Source organism: Alosa alosa, chromosome 20, assembly GCF_017589495.1.
Source record: "Alosa alosa isolate M-15738 ecotype Scorff River chromosome 20, AALO_Geno_1.1, whole genome shotgun sequence".
NCBI classification, from domain to species: domain Eukaryota; kingdom Metazoa; phylum Chordata; class Actinopteri; order Clupeiformes; family Clupeidae; genus Alosa; species Alosa alosa.
Window position 1 is genome coordinate 25406815 of NC_063208.1, and position 12500 is coordinate 25419314.

General features: G+C 42.9%; 1 pseudogene; it reads left to right on the top strand.

Annotated features, from left to right (window-relative positions):
- The window catches only part of LOC125284775, a 131285-nt pseudogene that overhangs the window by 69582 nt on the left and 49203 nt on the right, over positions 1-12500 (top strand).

Consider the following 12500-nt stretch of genomic DNA (forward strand, 5'->3'; position numbering starts at 1 on the left):
AACCCTTATCTGTTGCAGTTCTGTCAGACCAGGACCACATAGGTTCAGACCCACTACAGACTCAGATGCACCCCAGACCCTCATTTAACCCTTAAGCCGGTACTGGTACTGTCACACCGTCGGGAATGTTGGAAATTGAACGTTATATAGAATATCTGGGTTTCAACCTGGAATTTTAGAACCTTTCTGTACATTGTTGCGAAACAGAATCTTCTGTTAGACCCTGCTGAAGGGTTTAATCAAAGATCCTTAATATATAACTTTATCAACCGTCTCTGGTTTAATGGTGGGCAAAGTGCAAAGTCAGGCAAGTTCAAGTTCAAGTTTCACTTTATTTATCCTTAGAAAAGGAAATTTAGTGTGCAGCAGGGTGTCTAAAACACATACATAGTAAAAGCACCGGCAGATGCCAACAACATTGACTACACAGCACAGGACACACAACAACAGCACAGGACACGCAACAACAATGGAGACACTCCTTCCCCTAAAAAAAAAAAAAAACATTGACCGAATCCAATTGGACAGTACACATGTACATCTGTCGTTATCAGCACGGACAGAATAAATAAATAAGTAAATAATCACATAATGTATAAAAGATACAAGAAATCAAGTGAATTCAGGTTCCTGATAGCCACAGGAATAAAAGAGTCTCTGGCACGTCTAGTTCTCAGTAGAGGAAACCTATAACGGCGCCCTGAGGGGAGCAGATTAAACTCCCCAAAAAGTGGGTGATCAGGGCAGTTAAACATGTGGTCAGCCCTGACCCCTGACCCCTGACCCTATTATCATATACAGTTTAACATGTGGTCAGCCTGACCCCTGACCCTATTATCATTTACATGTGGTCAGCTTTACCCCTGACCCTTTTATCATATACATGTGGTCAGCCCTGACCCCTGACCCTATTATCATATACATGTGGTCAGCCTTACCCCTGACCCTTTTATCATATACATGTGGGTCAGCCTTACCCTGACCCTATTATCATATACATGTTGGAGCCTTACCCCCTGACCCTATTATCATATACATGTGGTCAGCCTTACCCCTGACCCTATTATCATATACATGTGGTCAGCCTTACCCCTGACCCTATTATCATATACATGTTGGAGCTGTGGTAGCTGTACCCCAGCCACCTTAGACGCCACATTAACCAGCTTTGTTAGCTTACGCTTGTTGGTCATTGAAAGACCACTGTACCACACCAAAATACAAAAAGTCAAGACTTCAATAAAATGAAAACAAAATCATCAGAGTCCTACACACACTAAATGATTTCATTTTCCGCAAAAAGAAAAGTCTCTGTTGGGCCTTTTTACATGCAGCATCTGTGTTGCTCTCAAAAGATAGTTTGCAGTCAATGATGGTTCCTAAATATTTATATTCATCTACCATCTCAACATTCATGTTCTGAATGACAGTTTGAGAAACATGTGCTGTGTTCTACGGAAATCAATAATCATATCCTTTGTCTTGGAAACATTGATAGACAGATAAAAGTTTTCACACCAATCAATGAAATCATCAACTACAGGACCATGCCCTACCTCATCCTTGTTCAAAAGGCTCACTATAACAGTGTCATCTGCAAATTTCATGCAGTGCCTATTTTCATACTTACTCCTAGTCATTTGTGTATAAAAAAAAACAATGATGAAAGAACACAACCCTGTGGAGAGCCTGTGGAAGAAAGGGCTTTTGAGGATAAGACACCGTTAACCCTAACACACTGCGACCTATTTGACAGAAAGTCCAGTATCCAGCCAATTAAGTTAGGGCTCAAGTTAAAAAAGAGCCTGAAGTTTCTCAGCCAACAGGTAGGGCTGAGTGGTAGTAAACGCTGAAGAGAAGTCGATAAAAAGGAGCCTAGCATGAGTTTTTGAGGTATCCAGATGTTGATAAAGGGAATTTAACAATGTAAGTATTGCATCCTCAACACCTCTGCTAGCCCTATATGCAAACTGGAGGGGCTCTAACTGTTCCTCCACCTGTCTCAGTAACTCCCTGCTTCACCAACTTCTCAAAGGTCTTCATCACCACTGAGGTGAGAGCTACAGGTCAAAGTCATTTAAGACCTTGGGGTTCTTACACAGGAATGATTGTGGAGTGTTTCCAAATCTTTGGCACTGTTTGAGTCTGGAGAGATTAAGTGAAAATCACTTTGAAGATCTCACTTAACTGACCAGCACAAGACTTGAGAACTCGACCACTGATGTTATCAGGGCCAGGACTTTTCCTAACCTTGGTTTGTTTAAATAATGATTTGACCTTGGAGACATCAATATCAAAAGCAGAAGAGTCACTGACCAAATTGTCACTCATGTGACTGCTTCTCGCACAAAAATCACTGTTAGAGAACCTCATATAAAAACTGTTTAATTAATTTGCTAGCTGCTCATCAGAATTAAACCCATTCAAGGACACAGTGTTGTTGCCTTTATGTAGGCCTGTCATTAGTTTCATGCCATTCCATACAGACCTGAGATCAGACTCATTGAATTTGGACTCAATTCTACTTTTGTACTAAAGGTTTAGCAATTTCAGCTCGCACAACCTTCCTAATTTCATCATATGCACTCTTGTCCCTTCTATTAAAAATAGACCTCTATTCTCTTAGTTCCCTTAGGCTCACAGGCAGTGAGCGAAGTGTCTTATTGTGCATGAAGTTCTACCTACCGTGTGGTGTGGGAACACTGAGCTGACCTGCCCATGTTTGAGTTTGGGATCTGGTTATAAATAAGCAATATATTTTGCCAAGTTATTCAATTATCTTAATAATTAATAGTTAATAGTTAATAATAATAATAATAATAATAATAATAATAATAATAATAATAAGTTTATTTTATATAGCGCCTTTCTCAAACCCAAGGTCGCTTTACATAGTAGGAAGGCAGGGAAACACAATAACAAACAAACAAATAATACATCAGAGACAAAGGCAAGGAAACACAATAACAAACAAACAAAACAATACAACAAAGACAAGTTATCTGTAGGAACTATGTGTTGGGTGTGGAGGAGAAGTGATCATTAAACAGAAAGGTCTTGAGATATGCTTTGAAGACAGGAAAGAGAAGGACAGGCACCTAAGAGGTTGGGGAGGGAGTTCCAGAGTTTGGGGCCAAGGCACTGAAGGACCTGCCACCCAGGGTGGACAGTCTGGAGCGGGGGATAGCCAAGAGGTTTTGGTCAGAGGATCTGAGTGAGCGGGAAGGAGTGTGAGGGGTCAGGAGGTCACAGATATAGGGGAGAGCAAGGTTGTGGAGGGCTTTGAAGGTGAGTATTAGTACTTTGTATTTGATCCGGGACGGAACTGGTAGCCAATGGAATTGATGGAGAATGGGGGTGATGTGTGCTGATCGTCTGGTATGGGTGAGGAGCCTGGCTGCAGAGTTTTGAATATATTGTAGTCTTTGAAGGGTTTTAGTGGGGAGACCAAAGGAAAAGTGAGTTGCAGTAATCTAGACGGGACATAATGAAAGAGTGAACCAAAGTCTGTGCATCACTAGCAGAGAGGAAGGGTCGAGGCGTGCAATGTTACGGAGGTGAAAAAAAGCAATCTTAGTGAGTGATTTGATATGAGGATCAAAGCTAAGGGTGGAGTCAAGTTGAATACCAAGGTTTTTAACAACAGGGGTGGAGTGGACAGATGAGCCATCAATGTTGAGAGTGAGATGGGGAGATTTGTTGAGGATGCTTTTAGGGCCAATCAGCAGAATTTCGGTTTTGTCTGTGTTCAGCTTGAGAAAATTGTTAGTTAGACTTTGCACTTTGCCCATCGTTTGACTTGGGGCGCCTTGTGTGTTCGGTCAGAGATTTGGTCAGCGGTTCGGTTCAGTAAGAGGGTGGAGGGCCCCCCACACACACACACCCACACACACACCACAACCAGACAGCAGCAAGTGTATCCAGCTCAACAATTCCCTTTCTCCCTTGCTTTCCCATCTGCCTCCATCAGCCCACACAGAAAAGAAAAACACACACACACACACACAAGAACACAGGACAGCCAATCAGGTTTGTCTCGCTTCAGCGCTCGCAAGCAGCAGTTCTCCTTTACAGGTGCTCATTTTGACTCCGTTCTCTGCCATTCACACACAGCCATTACTTTCATTCTCACTTTCTCTCTCACACACACACACACACACACACCCTTTCTCATTCTCTTCCTCTTTCTCTCACTTTCTCTCTCTCTCTCTCTCTCTCTCTCTCTCTCTCTCTCTCTCTCTCTCTCTCTCTCTCTCTCTCTCTCTCTTATCCCTATCCCTAACCTCCGTTTTCACTATCTCATATTTCTTCCAATATTTTTCTCCCTTTTTTGACATTCGCTATATGACTTTTTTTCCCTTGTCTCTCTCCTACCACTGCCAACACTGCCCCCCCATACCATCCTAACCTTTTCCCTTTCTTTCCCCAAACTCCTTGACTCCCTCTCTCCTCTCCTCCTAATCATACCTCCCTCCTTCCTGCCCTTTTTATTTTCATCACGCCTGTTTTCTCTCGACCGCCTCCGTCTTCCCCGTCCTTCCCTCCTTTTCCTCTCTATCTTTTCTCTCTCTCTCTCTCTCTCTCTCTCTCTCTCTCCCCCTCATTCGGGTTGCCCTCCCTCCATTCCTCCCCGATCTCCATCATCCTCCTCAGGCGTCTTTATCTCCTAATAACTCAAGCTTCTTAATCTTAAGGCTTTCCGCACTTTGTACCCCCCTTTTCCCCACCCATCCCTAATCTATAATTGAATCCCCTTGTCACCCATGAGACCTGGCCTTTAAAACAAGGGTCCCCCCCCACTGTCTCCACCCCATCAGTCCCATCTCTGTCACCGCTCCATGCATTCATTGTTCTCAGACTAATTTCACATTGTCTCTGTGCTGCTCTCTCTTTTAATTAAAATCAAGACCTCCAGGCCCAACACGTGTTACGTGTGTGTGTGTGTGTGTGTGTGTGTGTGTGTGTGTGTGTGTGTGTGTTTGTGTGTGTGTGTGTGTGTGCACGCGTTACGTGTGTGTGTTTGTATGTGGGTGCGTACGTGAATCAATGCATGTGATTTTATGTGTAAGTGTGGATGTCTGCTCACATGTCTATGTAAGGTGTATGCATGTGTATGCGTTGTTCGTAGTTGTGCATGTGTGCGTATATGTGTCTATATGCAAGGTGTGTGTGTGTGTGTATGTTTTTATGTGGGTGCGTACGTGAATCAATGCATGTGATTTTATGTGTAAGTGTGGATGTCTGCTCACATATCTATGTATGTATGTATGTGTATGCGTTGTTCATAATTGTACATGTGTGTGTATGTGTCTATATGCAAGGTGTGTGTGTGTGTGTGTGTGTGTGTGTGTGTGTGTGTGTGTGTGCCTTATGTGTGTGTGTGTATGTTTTTATGTGGGTGCGTACATGAATCAATGCATGTGATTTTATGTGTAAGTGTGGATGTCTGCTCACATATCTATGTATGTGTATGCGTTGTTCGTAATTGTGCATGTGTTTGTATATGTGTCTATATGCAAGGTATATGTGTGTCTGTGTGTGTTTGTGAACAGAGTTGGGTCACTGTAAGTGTAGGCCTCTGTGAATGTGTTTGTAAGTAAGGTGTGTGTGTGTGTGTGTGTGTGAATGTGGACGGAGTTGGGTTATTGATTGGTTGCTCCTCTGCTGCTACTCGATGAGAATGTGCTAGAACATGTGTTCTGCTGCCCACTGGGACATTTGCCATGTTCAAAGCACAGCTGCTTATATGCAGGCCACTTTATCTTAGCATGTGATGAAAGCACCAACCATTGAAAGCACTCTCTCACACACACAGATAAAGAAACAAACACAGCTACACACACACAAACACACGCAGCACACACACACACACACACACACACGCTGATGCTCATGATGGACACACCTGTGTATACACTGTGATATGAAAGAACCAACTAATGAAAGTAACAACACACACACAGATGCACACACAAACACACACACACACATTTACAAACAACACCACCATGTGATGAAAGCACAAATGATTGAAAGCATCAACACACACACAGATACACACACACACACACACACACACACACACACACACAGGCGCACACACACACTCCACGGCCATGGTCCTGTTTGAAGTGTTTGTTCCTGTGTTTCCTGGCTTGTTCATTATTTGGAGTCCAATGTGTGAATCCAGCCACAACAGCAGGGGTCTGTGGCGGTGGTGTATCCTCCCTCCCTCCCCCTCTTCCTGTTCCTGTCCCAGAGTTTTTAATTAGTTTTCAGGACCATTTGCACAGGTATATCCATTAATCGCTTGCAGTTAAAGCTCACTGATCCACACTCACCTCTTTGGCTTGGTTCCAATGGAGGGATAACTCAAAGAGCTTCTCGTCTTAATCGGTTTAGGTGTTTAGGCTTTTTCCCCCCTATCTAATTGTTTATTTATTTTACATCTGTTTCTTCATTCATTTATTTACTCATTTGCTTCTGCTTTTCTGTCTGGTTCTCATACACACATAAAATGTAAGAAAAGCTTTCGTAGCATGACATCGGCAATTATCTCATCAAAAGATGCCAGTTGGAATGATAGCAAGTCATCTCAGTACCAACTTGGTTGGGGGGTTTGCCAGGGTGTTTGTAGGCAGTAAACACGCTAGTTTCAAACCACAATTCCATAATGTTGTTTTACAGTAACAAAGAGCTAAACATAATTACTCTCTTATTCAGAATAAATCTCAATAAGGACATTTAGATGAGTCCTTCTTCAGCTATGCAAGCGAGGTTCTTCTTTTTTTTACTTCTTTTATTTCCGCTGTGTCGGCGGGGTTGGGGTCGTTTGTGTTTTCATTGTTGTTAGAGTGGTTGTTTGTGCCATTTGAGTGGTTGTTGGACTGGTTGTTTGTGTTTGGTGGTGGTTGTTTGTGTTGTTAGAGTGGTTGTGGTTGTGGTTGCTGTTCCTGTTGTTGCTATTCAAAGTAATTGATGAATGTGGTGGAAGTGTCCTCTGTCACTTTGACTCACTATTCTGCCCCCTCTCCCCCCACCCTTCCCCCCTCTCCCCCCTACAGGTGAAGTCCATCAAAACGGGGTCTGTCTTCTGGACCATCGGCTGCTGCCTGGCCTACTTCTACATGGTGAGTGTCAAGGTCACCACAAAGGTTAAATTTGATTAAACAACTTATGTGGAATTATGTGTGTGAGAGAGAGAGAGAGAGAGATAGATAGATAGATAGATAGATAGATAGATAGATAGATGTTCCATAGGGAAAAAGGAGGTAGGTGCCGCAGCACCACACATGACATAAAAGAAAGTCAGCTACACATAAGACGCAACATGTATTCCCTCCCCTGCATGTTCAACACCACACACAACACATAACATATTCCCTCCCCTGCATGTGACATATAGTGTACATTGCCCACACCACCCAAGACTAGCTCATCACAACATATTGATTGGCTCATCACCACTTGCAACACAAGCCACAAAGCAGACTGGAGTAATACTGAAGTAACACTGGATCTTATCACAAGTCTGTTCTGTGCAGTGGGGCTTAATTCCAGCTGAGTCCTCTCTGTAGGCCTATCTGAAGCTGTAGCCAGACAGAAGCAGTGTGAAAAAATGAATCAGGGATTGTGTTTGTGTTTGTGTTATTTCCTTTTGTTTGTGCGAGGTGTGTGTGATGGCTGTCATTTATGTGTGACGGGCTGGGAGTGAGAGGTTGATCAGTGTGTGTGATCAATATCAATACAGGAGTACATCACAATATATAGCACAATATTGCTATTTAAAACACAGCCTTGCTGTTAAAGTCAATGTAAGAAGGAGCGTGAGTCTGTTGTACTGAGATTGTCAACATTGGTGTTTACTTAAAGCTTAGGCTACACTTTATGTACATAAGGTTATCTCTCTCTCCCTCTATTTCTTTCACTCTATCTCTCTCTCTCTCTGTGTGTGTGTGTGTGTGTGTGTGTGTGTGTGTGTGTGTGTGTGTGTGTGTGTGTGTGTGTGTGTGTGTGTGAACAAGGAACAGGTTGATTTGGGCTAGTGTAGTGTAATCCCACACAGACATATGAGTAGAGTGAGTTGTATTGCGAGACAGGACAGGTGCAGACACTTTATTTAATGTGATTTAGTTAATTAGAGTGTTTAATCTGATGCTACCATTCAGCACTGAGAGGGCCCGAGGACGAAAGGGCAATACTGTTTACACTGGGACCCAGCTTTTAACTGTGTGTGTGTGTGTGTGTGTGTGTGTGTGTGTGTGTGTGTGTGTGTGTGTGTGTGTGTGTGTGTGTGTGTGTGTGTGTGTGTGTGTGTGTGTGTGTGTGTGTGTGTGTGTGTTGCGCTGCGGCATCTGCCTATTCTCAGCACGGGAGGAATGTGATGTCCTGAAGGAACAGATGTCAAAGCCAAAGAATGATATGATCCTCACTCTATCCATCACACACACACCACACACACTCTAGCTCTCTTTGACACAATATACCACACACACACACACACACACACACACACACACACACACACACACAAACACACACACACACACACACACACACACACACACACACACAAACACAAACACACACAAACAACTACAAACCCATATGCTCTTTCTGGTGTGCTCACCACAGCATAAATTCACACTCCCACATATTCAAACACTCCTACACACACACACACACACACACACACACACACACACACACACACACACACACACACACACACACTCTAACTGGCACTTCACACATCTTTGCCTGCTGGTTGGTTTGGGATCCCCTTTGATCTCCAGTGTCATAAAGGCTTCATGAGCTGCCGCTATCGCTCACCTTCTCTCCCCTGCACACTCTCTCTCTCCCTCCCTCCCTCTCCACCTCTCTCCCTCTGCCTTTCCCTCTCTTTGTCTCTCACTCACTCTCTTTCTTCACCTCTCTCTCCCCCTCTCCATCTATCACTCTTTCTCTCTCCCTCTGCCTCTCTCTTTTCTCTCTCCATCTCTCTATCTCTCTTCATCTATCTCTCTCTCTTTCTATCTCTCCTTCTGCCTCTCCCTCTTTCTCTATCCATCTCTCTCTCTCTGTCTTTCTCTCTCGTTTAGTCTCTCTCTCTCTCTTCTAACCTCTCTTGTTTCTCTGCTCTCCTTTTCAAAGTTCTTCTCTCTCAATTCCAGTCTGTTTATATACACATGCATTGTACCAGAGGTGTTGCTAATCGATAGGACAGTGTAGGGGGGAAAGTGTGCAAAACAAAAACACAGTTGATTATAAAAAGAAATGGTAATTATAAACTATGTAAACAGGTGTTAGTGCATGAATGGAAATACATTCAGTTTAAATGAAAACGTATACAAATGTAAGACCTCATCATTCCTTTCTTTAAGCATCCCTCTTTTCTCCCTTCCTTTTCTCTAACTTCCTCTCTTCCCCCTCTTTTCTTTCTGCTCTCCTCTCCTCCCCCCACCCCATCTCTCTCTCTCTCTCTCCATCTCTTTCTCTATTCCTCTCTTTAAAAAACAAAACTCATCTGGACTATTTATATATTTAATGTTATTTTATTTTTATTTTTTTCTTTCTTTCTGTACTTTCTGTAAACAATTTCCACCAACATTGTTGTGTGGCAATAAAGTATATCTATCTACCTATCTATCTATCTACCTGTCTATCTATCTATCTCTCTATCTATCTTCTCCTCTTGTGGTCTCCCACCCTTCATCCCTCACTCTGTCCTCCTTATTGTGGCTGGTTTCACAGGGGAGTATTCCTATAACATCACAACTGGTCTGCCTTCAAAGACGGCACAAATTGATTCACTAGCCAAACTCCGCTGTTACAGAGTGCAGCAGCTGCCCACAATATGTTGCTTATTAACCCCACAGCACTGTATACCGCAGTCTCTGCCAGACACACACACATATCTATTCACACGCACACGCACACACACACACAAACACCTATTCACACACACACACACACACACACTCTCACTCTCACTCACTCTCAAACACACACACACACACACACACACACACACACCTATTCACACACACACACACACACACACACACACACTCTCACTCTCACTCTCAAACACACACACACACACACACACAAACACCTATTCACACACACACACACACACACACACTCTCACTCTCACTCTCAAACACACACACACACACACACACACACAATCTTACTCACACAGCTAGCTACTGCATCGCTGTATCTTTGCTCTACCCAGTTTCCTCCACCGCTGCATCTTCCTCCTCTGAATCAGTGACTTGTACATCTATAGAGATATCTTTATGTTTGTGTGTGTATGTGTGTGTGTGTGTGTGTGTGTGTGTGTGTGTGTGTGTGTGTGTGTGTGTGTGTGTGTGTGTGTGTGAGTGTGTGTGTGAATGAGTTGTTACCGTCTCTGTCAATCTTGGCAGCAAGAACCTGTCTCATGAATGAATGAATGAATGAAGGAATGATAGAGCAATCAATAGCTGGATGGGCAGATCACATGATCATTTACACTTTCTCCACATCCAAAGCTCACCACCACATTGTGGGATGGGCTCCTCTCACTTCTCTGGATGATGCCGTAGTTGCCATTTGGCTCCAATATGCTCTCCACACGTCGGCTCTCAACTCTCTGTTTGGGAATATGAGACGACAGTGACTTAAGCCCTGTTAACTCTTATGGCGTTAACTCTCTGAATGGGGCTTTAGCTGGTTAACTGTACCGGATGATAATGTAAAGGGCTGTCACAGAGAATATCTAATTATCTAAATATTTTTTCTGAAAAAGATATACCACAGTTATTTGCAACCCTAGAAAATAGGTACTTGTCTGAACCGATATTTACAGTTAATACATTAATTTAGAAGTTCCAGTCAACAGAAACTGGGATTCTAAAAGGATTACTGTTGGAGAGTCACCAAGTCTAAAAAAAACCTTTTAGATGTGACCTCCATGCTAATATATTATTGAAAAGGTATGCCAGGAAATGCCCTTCTTGTTATTTTATTACATGTAAATGGCTGGAGTTAATAAATGCTACTGGGATTTAATTGAAACCATGTCAAATGAAATGAAAATTGAGATTTTCAGCAACAGACACTCAAGGTGGGTTTGGCGCACATAGAAAAATTACTCTGCTGAAAAGAGCCCCATGCCTAATGATCAGTATAAAAAAATGTATTTCTTAGGTTTCTTTGGTTTCTTGAGGTATTTCTGTTTCTCAGAATAATTCACTTTCCTTCAAGGTGTGATTTTTCCCCTCATTATTTTCATTCGGAGAATAAGTTAAAATCGCATAAAAGACATTTTTTTATACCTCTTTGTACTTTTTGTGAATCAATGTGGAGTGCTATGCACAATTGCATGTTTTAAGGCACACACAGTGATGAATGAACATCTGGAATGGATGCTAACGGGTGCTAACAGTTCAGCTGCCGTGTGTTGCTCCCCGTCTCTTTATGCTTTCTTTTACCCTAGTCCCCTTATCTGCAATCACTCTAGCGGCCGAGGCGGCCACCCCATGTTTAGGGAGGTGCGCCACTGGATAAGACAGTGGTGAGGGAAGGAGGTGCCAGGAGACAGCAGTTCTGTACAAAAATGTATAGATTTATTGTCCCTGAACAGGCAGATCCAGAAAGCACAATGGGAGTCCAAACATGAAATCCGGGGATCTTCAGTATACAAACGAACATGTACCGTGCCATTATACTAGGCACCAGGAACCTACTCTTTCTAGGCTCCCTGTCCAAGCATGGCGGCCTTGCAACTTTGGACCTATTCAACCCCTGTCTCTCTAGCTCTCCCATGTGTCCTCCTGTGTTTCCAGTTTCTCTCCCGGTGTGAAATAATTAAGTCTTGGGCTAAACCATTTTAGAGAGGGTGATGGTCTGTACCAATATCCCCACATCTCCAACAAAGACACACACAAGACATAAACACATACACAGCAATACAATGACAAACAAATGAGTAAAATGTGAGTGCATGTGAGTGTGCTTGCACTGCCTGTGTGTTGCAATAGGCAGTCTTTCAAAAGTGTATCGTAGGACAGTTGGTAGGGGAAAAGGAGAGGGCTCTCTTCCTCTCTCTATCTCTATCTCTCTCGTTCTCTCTCTTTCTTTCCCTCTAGCTCTCTCTCCCTCCCTCCCTCTCTATCTTTCTTTCTCTCCTTGCCCCTCTCTCTCTTTCCAGGGTTCCCACACCTTGGTTAAGATCAAATTCATGGACCTTTCAAGGACTTTCCAGGCACAATATCCTCAAATTCAAGGACCTAATGTGTCGATAAATTTCAAGCTCGGGCATGGTTAAATCATGTTTCATGATTCATCCTCAATAGACCAAGGATACCTTGTCGCAGTTTTCTTTTATTTTTGGTCATCTGACAAATGTGGTAGATAGATAGATAGATAGATAGATAGATAGATAGATAGATAGATACTTTATTGATCCCCAGGGGAAATTCAAGAATAGGCCTATTCTATTCTATTTA